Source organism: Pelophylax lessonae (assembly GCF_965119305.1).
Source record: "Pelophylax lessonae genome assembly, chromosome: 6".
Taxonomy (NCBI): Eukaryota; Metazoa; Chordata; class Amphibia; order Anura; family Ranidae; genus Pelophylax; species Pelophylax lessonae.
In genome coordinates, this window is record NC_138773.1 from 107125011 (window position 1) to 107133876 (window position 8866).

An 8866-nucleotide genomic window follows, 5' to 3' on the forward strand; every position below is an offset into this window, starting at 1 on the left:
GAGGGGGCGGGCTTTTGCTTGCCCGACCAACGACCCCTGACGCCTCCTGTAGGAACCTTGGAGGACTTAGTTTTTTCACCCGCTGGACGAAAAAACCTCTTGTGAGCAGAAAAAGAAGGCCCTCGTCTTTGACGAGTTCCTCTACCTTTAAAATTTTGCGGTAAAAAGGTGCTTTTTCCACCGGTGAGATCCTTAATGATCTCATCTAAGTTGGCTCCAAATAGACGTTCTCCTGAAAAGGGGATATTAGCCAATGCTTTTTTGGAACCTTGGTCGGCTATCCAACCTTTTAGCCACAGTGTACGCCTGAGAACCACTGCTGAGACTGATGCTCGCGCCATTAATGGAGTGGCGTCTAACGCCGCATCACATACAAACTGTAACCCCTGTATCATTTGTTCCAACAAATCTGATACCGCCTGAGGGACTTCTTCTAAGTCCCGGCGTAACCACTTGGTCCATTCAGTTACAGCCTGCGAAACCAGACCAATAGCAATTATTGGCCTGAAAGCTGATCCAATCAAGGAAAACATGGTGCGAGACATAGCTTCTATCTTGCGATCCACTGGATCTTTAAAAGACGGAGCGTCTTCTAAAGGAATAACCGTGGCTTTATTCAATCTAGCAATTGGTGAATCCACCACAGGTGGTTCTGTCCATTTCTTAATAAGGGTTTCCTCAAACGGATAACGTCTGTCAATGCGTTTGGAAATATTAAAAGTGCGTTTTGGCAGACGCCATTCTTCATCGATTGGATTGCCAAAACATTTGGGCAATGGAAAAACCTTTGCCACTTTGATGCGCTTTTTAGTCCCAAAAGGGATCTCAGTTTCAGCTATTTCTGATGGAATACCCTGTAACCTTAAAGTCTCTTGAACAGATACAATGAGTGCGTTTACCAACGCTTCCTCTCGGGCTATGGCAGATGCCGAAACATCCTCCTCACTGTCTGAAGAGACAGGACCCGAGACACCAATACCAGATGAAGTACCTGCAACTGCAGAAATAGGCTCAGAGTCTGAATCCGAGGTTTCAGATAATAAGGGGTTAGGCGGGGGTCGCTTTCTTGCGCCCTGTCCCTGACAAGCCACTTCCACCCGGGACACAAAAGTTTCCATAATGGCTGACAAAGATTCAATTGTCAATGGGGTGCTGGAGGATCCCGCAGACCCCTCGAGGGGATCCGGAGGAGATACATGAGTGGCAGGGTCCATGTTAATACAGGACACTTTTGCCAGCAATAAACAAAAAAACTTTTTTTTTTTTTTTTTTTGTGTGTCTCCCCCTAGCGCAATAGCGCCCCTCAGAGTACCTGCTTCTCGATCCCAGAGAGAGAGAGAGGGACCCCCAAGGCTCACCAACCGATGCAGTGCAGTTTCCAACAAACTGCAGCCAGCGTCTGTCTTACACAGACTGGAAGGAGCTGTTTGCTTTTTCCCGGGCAGAAGGCGTGGCTCCGCCCCCTGTGTACGCCTTCCGGCGTTCCCAGCCCTCCACGAGGAAGCTGGGCTCACAAAACATGGCCGCCCCCATAGAAGAGACATAAGACTCCAAAAACATGGCGGCCGGCGTGACCTGAGGACATACATGCATTCGGTCTACGGCAAAATGGCGGCGGACCGCCGATATCGTCTTCCCAGCACATCCACCTGCACTCTGCTGAGAGGTGACATATGGATCTACAGAGATACACTGCACATAAGGTAGGATTATACCTCCTATGTTTGCTGTAATGTTACAGTCTGCTGGGTAGAGTGTTAGCTCTTGAACCAAGTCCACTTCCCACAAACACATGCTGTATTACAAGGGGGACTTGTAAGTATCAGATATATACTGACCATATATGGAGGGGCCCATAATATATACTGCCTCATAAATGAGGAAAAAAGGGAACGTTTTACTCACCATACCGAACCGACAGGCACCCTCTCTTCATAATACCCTCTCCACCGAGGTGGGGGTTTGTGGACGCCTCGACTCTCTGGTCCTGGCGTCCAAGCGAGCTTTTAACTCGCAAAGTCAGTCCCTTTACTGGGACTCCGTCGCGGCCGACTCAGCGCACTGGTCTGCACGCGCTTTTAGGCAGAAACCGGGGTGACCACTGGATCTCACATCCAGCCCGTCGCCCGGCCCCGCATACTTACTTGAATATGTCGCGGCCGACCAAGCGCAATGCCTGGTCTGCACGCGCTCGTAGGCCGGCTGGGGTGACCACAAGTGTCGCCCAGTCCGGCATTTTTGCTTGAAGATCTCACAGGAAAAAAAAACACTGGAGAAAACTACCTAAAAAATGTCTTTTTCTTAAAGAAAAAAAAAAGTCTTGCCAGGACCAAAAGATCCCAGCAAGGAACTTAGGTCCTTACTCCTGACTAGACAGAAAAAAACTGATTCCCTGTAGCAGAGAGAGGGAGGATATACCCTCAGGGACTGCCCCCTAGGGTGGAGCCAGAACGTTTTGTCATTCTGCCTAGTCCTACTCCTGCGGAGACAACATAACCCAGCTCTTGAGAATCAAGAAGACTACGTCTGTCAATGAGCGATAGAGAAAGTACATTTTGAGGGTGGAACTCCACTTTAATTTAATTCTCTAGCTGGAGATAATGATTTACCTACAAGACGCCCTTTTAGCTTATACTACGGTTATCCCTAAAGAGCGTAAAGACTTAACACAGTGTGTAAACTATCGCCTAATATCTCTTTTAAACCTGGACATTAAGATCCTAGCAAAGTTGGTAGCAACTAGGTTACAATACTTGCTTCCAGAAGTGGGCCATCAGGACCAAGTAGGGTTCATCATGGGACAAGAAGCTAGGGACAACTCAAAACAGGCCCTCCATCTCACTTATTGGGTCTGTACTCAACAGCTGCGTCCATACAGTCTACTCCTGTCAGCTAATGCCAAAAAGGCGTTTGACAGGATTTTTCTTGAAGAAACACTAAGGTCCTTTTTATTAGCAAGTAATATTTTAAAATGGATTTTTGCTTTAAAAAAAGTCCCCTTCGCAAAGATCAACGTTCATGCCAAAGAAACATCACTGCCTTTTAGTATTAAGAACGGGATAAGGCAGAGTTGTCCCCTTGTCACCTTTGTTGTTTACACTAATTATAGAGGCATAATCATTTCCTTTTGAATGGAAATTTAAAGTTATTAAATTTTTGGGCATACATTTAACTGCAGATGCAACAAGACTGTATGTTGAAAACTTTGTCCCCTTGCTCCAGAAGATAAATAGAGCTCTAGAAGACTAGGATAAATCTACTTTCACATGGCTTGATAGAATCAATATTTTAAAAATTAATATACTACTGTGGATTCTATTCCTTTTTCAGATGTGCTTCCAAAGACTTTTTTTCTCCTCATATATAGAAAGCCTCTACAGCATTTGTAACGAAAAAGGCCAAACCCAGACTAGCATATCAAATTCTTATGAGGGCTAAAATGAAAGATGGACTAGGCCTCCCAAATCTGAAAAACTACTATAGGGCAGTAGCCCTAAGATTCTCAACTGGAGACATTATTTATATCTGAAAGGTTGGGTAAAGTTTGAAAAAACTATGTCAGGACGTAACATAGCATGTGCCCCTTAAGGTCCCACATTTATATAGAGGCCTCTCGAAAACCATCTTCCTGCTTACAAAGCAAACACTAAAACTCTGGTTTATTATTAATAAACAGGGAATACTCTCTCCAGCAACATCCCCCTTATGCCCGTTGGAGATTTCATTACTTTCTCTAAGAAGTGGGCAGTAGATGAGAATGCTAGCTGCCTTAAATCGATGAAGGATGAGAATTTACACCTGTTAAGAGAACTAAAGGCCCGTACACACGTACCGATTGTCGGCCGTAAATATTCGGCCAACGTCCGATTGTCGGCTTGTTAGTATGATGCTTCCGACAACCGACTGCGACTTTTCGGCCGAACAGAAAATTTTTGTTGGCCAACACCAGAACGGCCGATTGTTCCTCAGTCAGTACAGAATTTGTCCGACAAACAGCAGATGAGCAAGACTGGGCATGCTCAGAGAAGAAAAAACACACGGACAGTTAACCATCACATGACATCACTTCTGCAGTCGGCTGTTGTTGGCCAACAAAATTCGTGTGCAGTCTTTAGCACTTTTCAACCTACAGGACAGCACCGGACAAAAGACGGCCGATCGTTCGGCCGACAATCGGTGCGTGTATACGGGGCTTTAGGAGTATAGACAATTTCCCCTAGATGCTTGGTGTTAACAGCTACAACATTTTGTTGCTTTGCATTTGAAGGGACAATTAATTTACAGGATTTGAATCCCTTTGCTGCCAGCTAATAGGGGACTGTTGTCTATCTCCTAAAAGTTATTAAATCACTGTGGATCATATGAAGGTCTCAGGTTCTTTAGGGAATGGGAGACGGAGCTGGGATGTCTATTGTCTGAGTCATAAAAATGTGTGATCCTAAACCTGGCCCACTCCTCCTCTATCTGTTTAAAGGCACAGGAGGTTAATTATAAATTTTAAAAGAGACGGTATAGGGCCCCGAAGCGGACAGCCCAGATGTTCCCATGTGTCTCGGATAGGTGTTGGAGGTTTTGTTGCCAGCAGGGTTCTTACATTCATATTTGGTGGGAATGTGCCAAGCTGAGAAAATGTATTTCAGATATTGGCTAGGTACAAATAATTGATGATCCAGTACATGTAGTGTCTGTTACATGTCCATCCCAATTAAGGAATTAAGAATATTACTGTTACCCATCTACTACATTTTTCCAAAAGCTTGATGCCTCTTGTTTTGGAAAAAAGTACAAATCCCTTCAATTGAAGACTGGATTAGACAAGTTAATTCTGTTATGGAAGCTGAGGAATGGATGCATGTTTGTCAAGACAGATTTGATTACTTTAGACAAAAATGGGCTAGTTGGAAGAGGTTTATATCCCCTAGAAGGGGAAGGCAATGAGTGGCAGATTGCACCAGCAAGGATAAAGACCAATAAAAGCGGGAAGATGATAGATGTCATCTTTTGATACAGTAGGATGTACACTGAACTCTTACTCTCTCCTTTTGATGATTCGGTTTGGTTGTTGTGGTTGAAATTCACATATGTACATGTACCAATGATGGGGAATTTAGCTATAAGTGTTACTGGGCAAGGGGTTGTCGGGTTACCCTGTTTTGGTGTAAGATTGTCTATTTTGGTTATTGTTTGTGGTTGGATGTGTAAGGGCTCTTTCACACGGGCGGTCCGATCAGATCCGCCTGTCAGTTTTTTAGGCGGATCTGATCGGATCCTCCATGCAGCTCTATGGGGCAGCGGGTGTCAGCGGAGGTCACCTCTGCTGACACCCGCTGCCATCCGCATCCGATCCTGTGCTGAAATCTGGACGGATGGAAACCCTATTTTTCCATCCGTTCAGTAATCGGAGCGGATCTGATGAGAGCGGACAAGCGGTCCGCTCTCCTCCGATCCCCCATAGAGGGCAGCGGGTGCCGAGACACCTCCCTCTCCGCTCTGCAAGCGGAGACGGAGCTGTCATCCGCCCGGCTCAGCGGGGATCGCGGATCGATCCCCGCTGAGCAACACGGATCCGCCTGCGGAGGCGGACCGTGTGAAAGAAGCCTAAGGGCTCTTTCACACGGGCTTTCCGTGTGAAAGGTCCGCTGCGGGACTTTTTTTTTTTTTTCACGGAGCGGATGACATTTCTGTCATCCGCTCCGTAGGTCCGCATATCATCCCATCCGTTTGCGGATGATATGCGGACCTAATGTAAGTCTATGGGGATTGCGGATGTCAGCGGATGACACCGCTGACATCCGATTTTCCTTCCTTTCCGTTTTTTGAACGGAACAAAAATAGGATTTTTTCAGTTCCAAAAAACGGAACAGAACTGACAGGAAGAAAATTGGATGTCAGCGGATGGTATTCCGCTGACATCTGCAATGCCATAGACTTACATTATGTCCGCAAATCATCCGCAAAAAAATAGGATGATTTGCGGACATACGGAGCGCCCGTGTGAAAGGGCCCTTACTGTGTTTTTTTTATTTGTAGAGAAAAAATAAAACAAATAAGTAAGCACTACACCTTCAAAATAGCTGCTAGCAATAGAGGAAATGCACTACCCTCAAACAAATGTAAAATTAAACTTGCAGCACTTAATATACCAAATCAAATAGTTTAAAAAAAATCCATATAAATTGCACTACCCAGGGCGGAGTTTACATGTGAGTTACAACAACATTTTACTCTGAATTTTGTTCGTACACGTGCTTTTCTCTAAATGGTAATTTTTTTTTTAAAAGAGGAAGTAAACCCTCATAAAAAAAGAGAAAAAAAAACCTGTAAAGACAAAGGAATAATGAGCTAGAATCAGAGGCGTAACTAGAACCTTCAGGGCCCTGATGCAAGAAACCATGAAGGGCCCCCCAGACCCCTGGCCGGGGCCCTTACCTTCAAGCCCAGGGCTCTTCCCACTAATCCTGGGGCTCTTTACACTCGTTGCATGGCCTTTTATTTCAGTCCCGCAGCAGGATCCTTTCACAAGTTCTACAGTGGGCCCCCTTCCTACAATCTTGGGGCCTCCCCACAGTGGTGCAATGCCAGGGTCCGGTCGCAAGTGTGACCTTTGCAATCCTGAAAGTTCACCCACTGGTTTGCTACCGGGCCCCCTGGAGCATGGGGCCCGGTAGCGATTGCAACCCCTGCAACCCCTGTAGTTACGCCCCTGGCTAGAATGAATCGCATACTAGCTCATTATGAAATACTTACCTTAAAACGAAGCCCTCGCAGCGCCGCCTGCTCAGCATCAGGAAGACCGACATGTCCAGCCGTCCTGCTTCCTTGTTCGTGTCCTCCGACCATCTGATTGGCCAGGGGCACGATTACATTACTCCCGCGCATGCACGCGGGAGCCGCCGTTCACGGCATAGTTCTCTGAAGGAATGGCACGGGTGGCCATTCCTTCAGAGCGCATGCGCCGATGACGTCATCGGCTGCATGCACTGTAAATAATATCTCCTAAACAGTGCATGTTTAGGAGATATTTATAGCACCTATAAGTAAGCCTTAATATAGGCTTACCTATAGGCAAAAGATTTTAAAAGTGGGTTTACAATCACTTTAGGCTGCTAAAAAAAAAAAGACTACACTATGAGCCGCTGTGCATCCCCTAGGACAGTGGTCCTCAACTCCGGTCCTCGGACCCCACTAACAGGCCAGGTTTGCAAGATAACCAAGTTACATCACAGGTGATCTCATTTGCTGCTCAGTGATTGCAGTATTCTAGTCTGCATCTCCCCAAGGTAATACTTAAAATCTGGCCTGTTAGTGGGCACCGAGGACCGGAGTTGAGGACCACTGCCCTAGGAAATAATTAAATGAGAGTCCTGTGCGCAATCTTTGCGGGGAAGAGTGACACACAGATTCATCAGTGTTTGTCATTTTAATGCTGGTACTGGATTGCGTATGATCTGGTGGAACGGGCAGCCTATGAACCCAGACATGAAGAATTACATCTGCATATTATTGCATTAAGTGTGTGAGCTGTTCTTTTGATTGAGACAGCAACTGTCTGGTGATTAGTCACCACTTCTATTATTGCACATTTAAAGGAGCACTACACTTTTATGGACTGTTTATATGGACTCTTCTACTTGTTCATATTATTAATCTGATTTCCTAGCGCTGCACTTTATATAGACATTTTGGAACTATTTGATTTGTTATATTGTTAAGCGCTGCAATTCTGATTTTTTTTCTTTTAATGTGTGTAATGGGGGAAAAAATAAATAGAAAAATGAATGGCACTGCAGCACAACAGTGTGAACCGAGCCTGACTGTAATTAGTGATGCAGAGTTACACAGCACAGATTTCAGGCAGTAAACTATTACCAATCCAGTTTCTGATCAACCGAGGGACACAAATTCAGAAAGAGTCTACCAGTCTACAGGATGTTGGGACACTGGTAAACAGAAAAGGCATAAGCCAGCTGCCACCCAGCGTACCTCACATCTTTTAGACAAGCATCCTATGAGGCTGGATGCCTTTTCCTCAGCTATGCTTAATAAAAGCTGATCTTTTGCTAGCCTCATGGTATTTTTCCCTTGCTGATTTCATTCAAAATTCATGACACACTGTGGGCACTCTTTTCTGCTATTCAAACTAAGAGGAAGCTCCACATGGTTCTGCGGTCTTGTCACTTCCACCTACCTGAAACAGGTGCCTGGGATTGCGAGTACTCAAGGCCTTGTTTTACTTCAGACCTAAGTTACTTACGGCTTTGCAGCTCATCTTTCCAAAGACAGAGAGGGCAGTCCTGCTGCCATGGGTGACCTCAACCATACTCTTGTAGCTCTGGGGGCAGTTATCTGACACCTGTAATAAAGTACCCCTAGTGTTGTGATAGTGTATTGTAATGTGTGTTATTAAAGTCTCCTGCAAATCCCCTGGACAGGGCCAAGGCCTCCCGATGTCCGCAGGGACCTCCATGTGCACTCTGCCCTGTCTGGGCCCAGCTACTGAAGCAGAGGCTCTAAGTGCACCCAAGCACCATCTTGGGCAGTCCACCTCTGACCATCCTGAAGCCCCTTTTACGATCTCTGATTCAGAGTCCCAGCAGTCTTCAGCTGGAGAGGATGTTTTTGAGCCACCTGCAGATGACTCCGAGTCAAGGATTTTTTTCAAACCTGATTAATGCAGTTCGTACCAGCTTGCATCTGGATTGTCAGCCTGCTGTTACAGGTTTAAGGTCTTTTAGAGCTCCTTCAGCTGCAAAGATGTTCTGGCTACACCAATACTGGAGGGATTCATCTAGAATTCACATAAGGGTGAACCTTCTGATTTTATCATATATTTTCTGTGTTTATTAGAGAGCATTAAATTGATTGT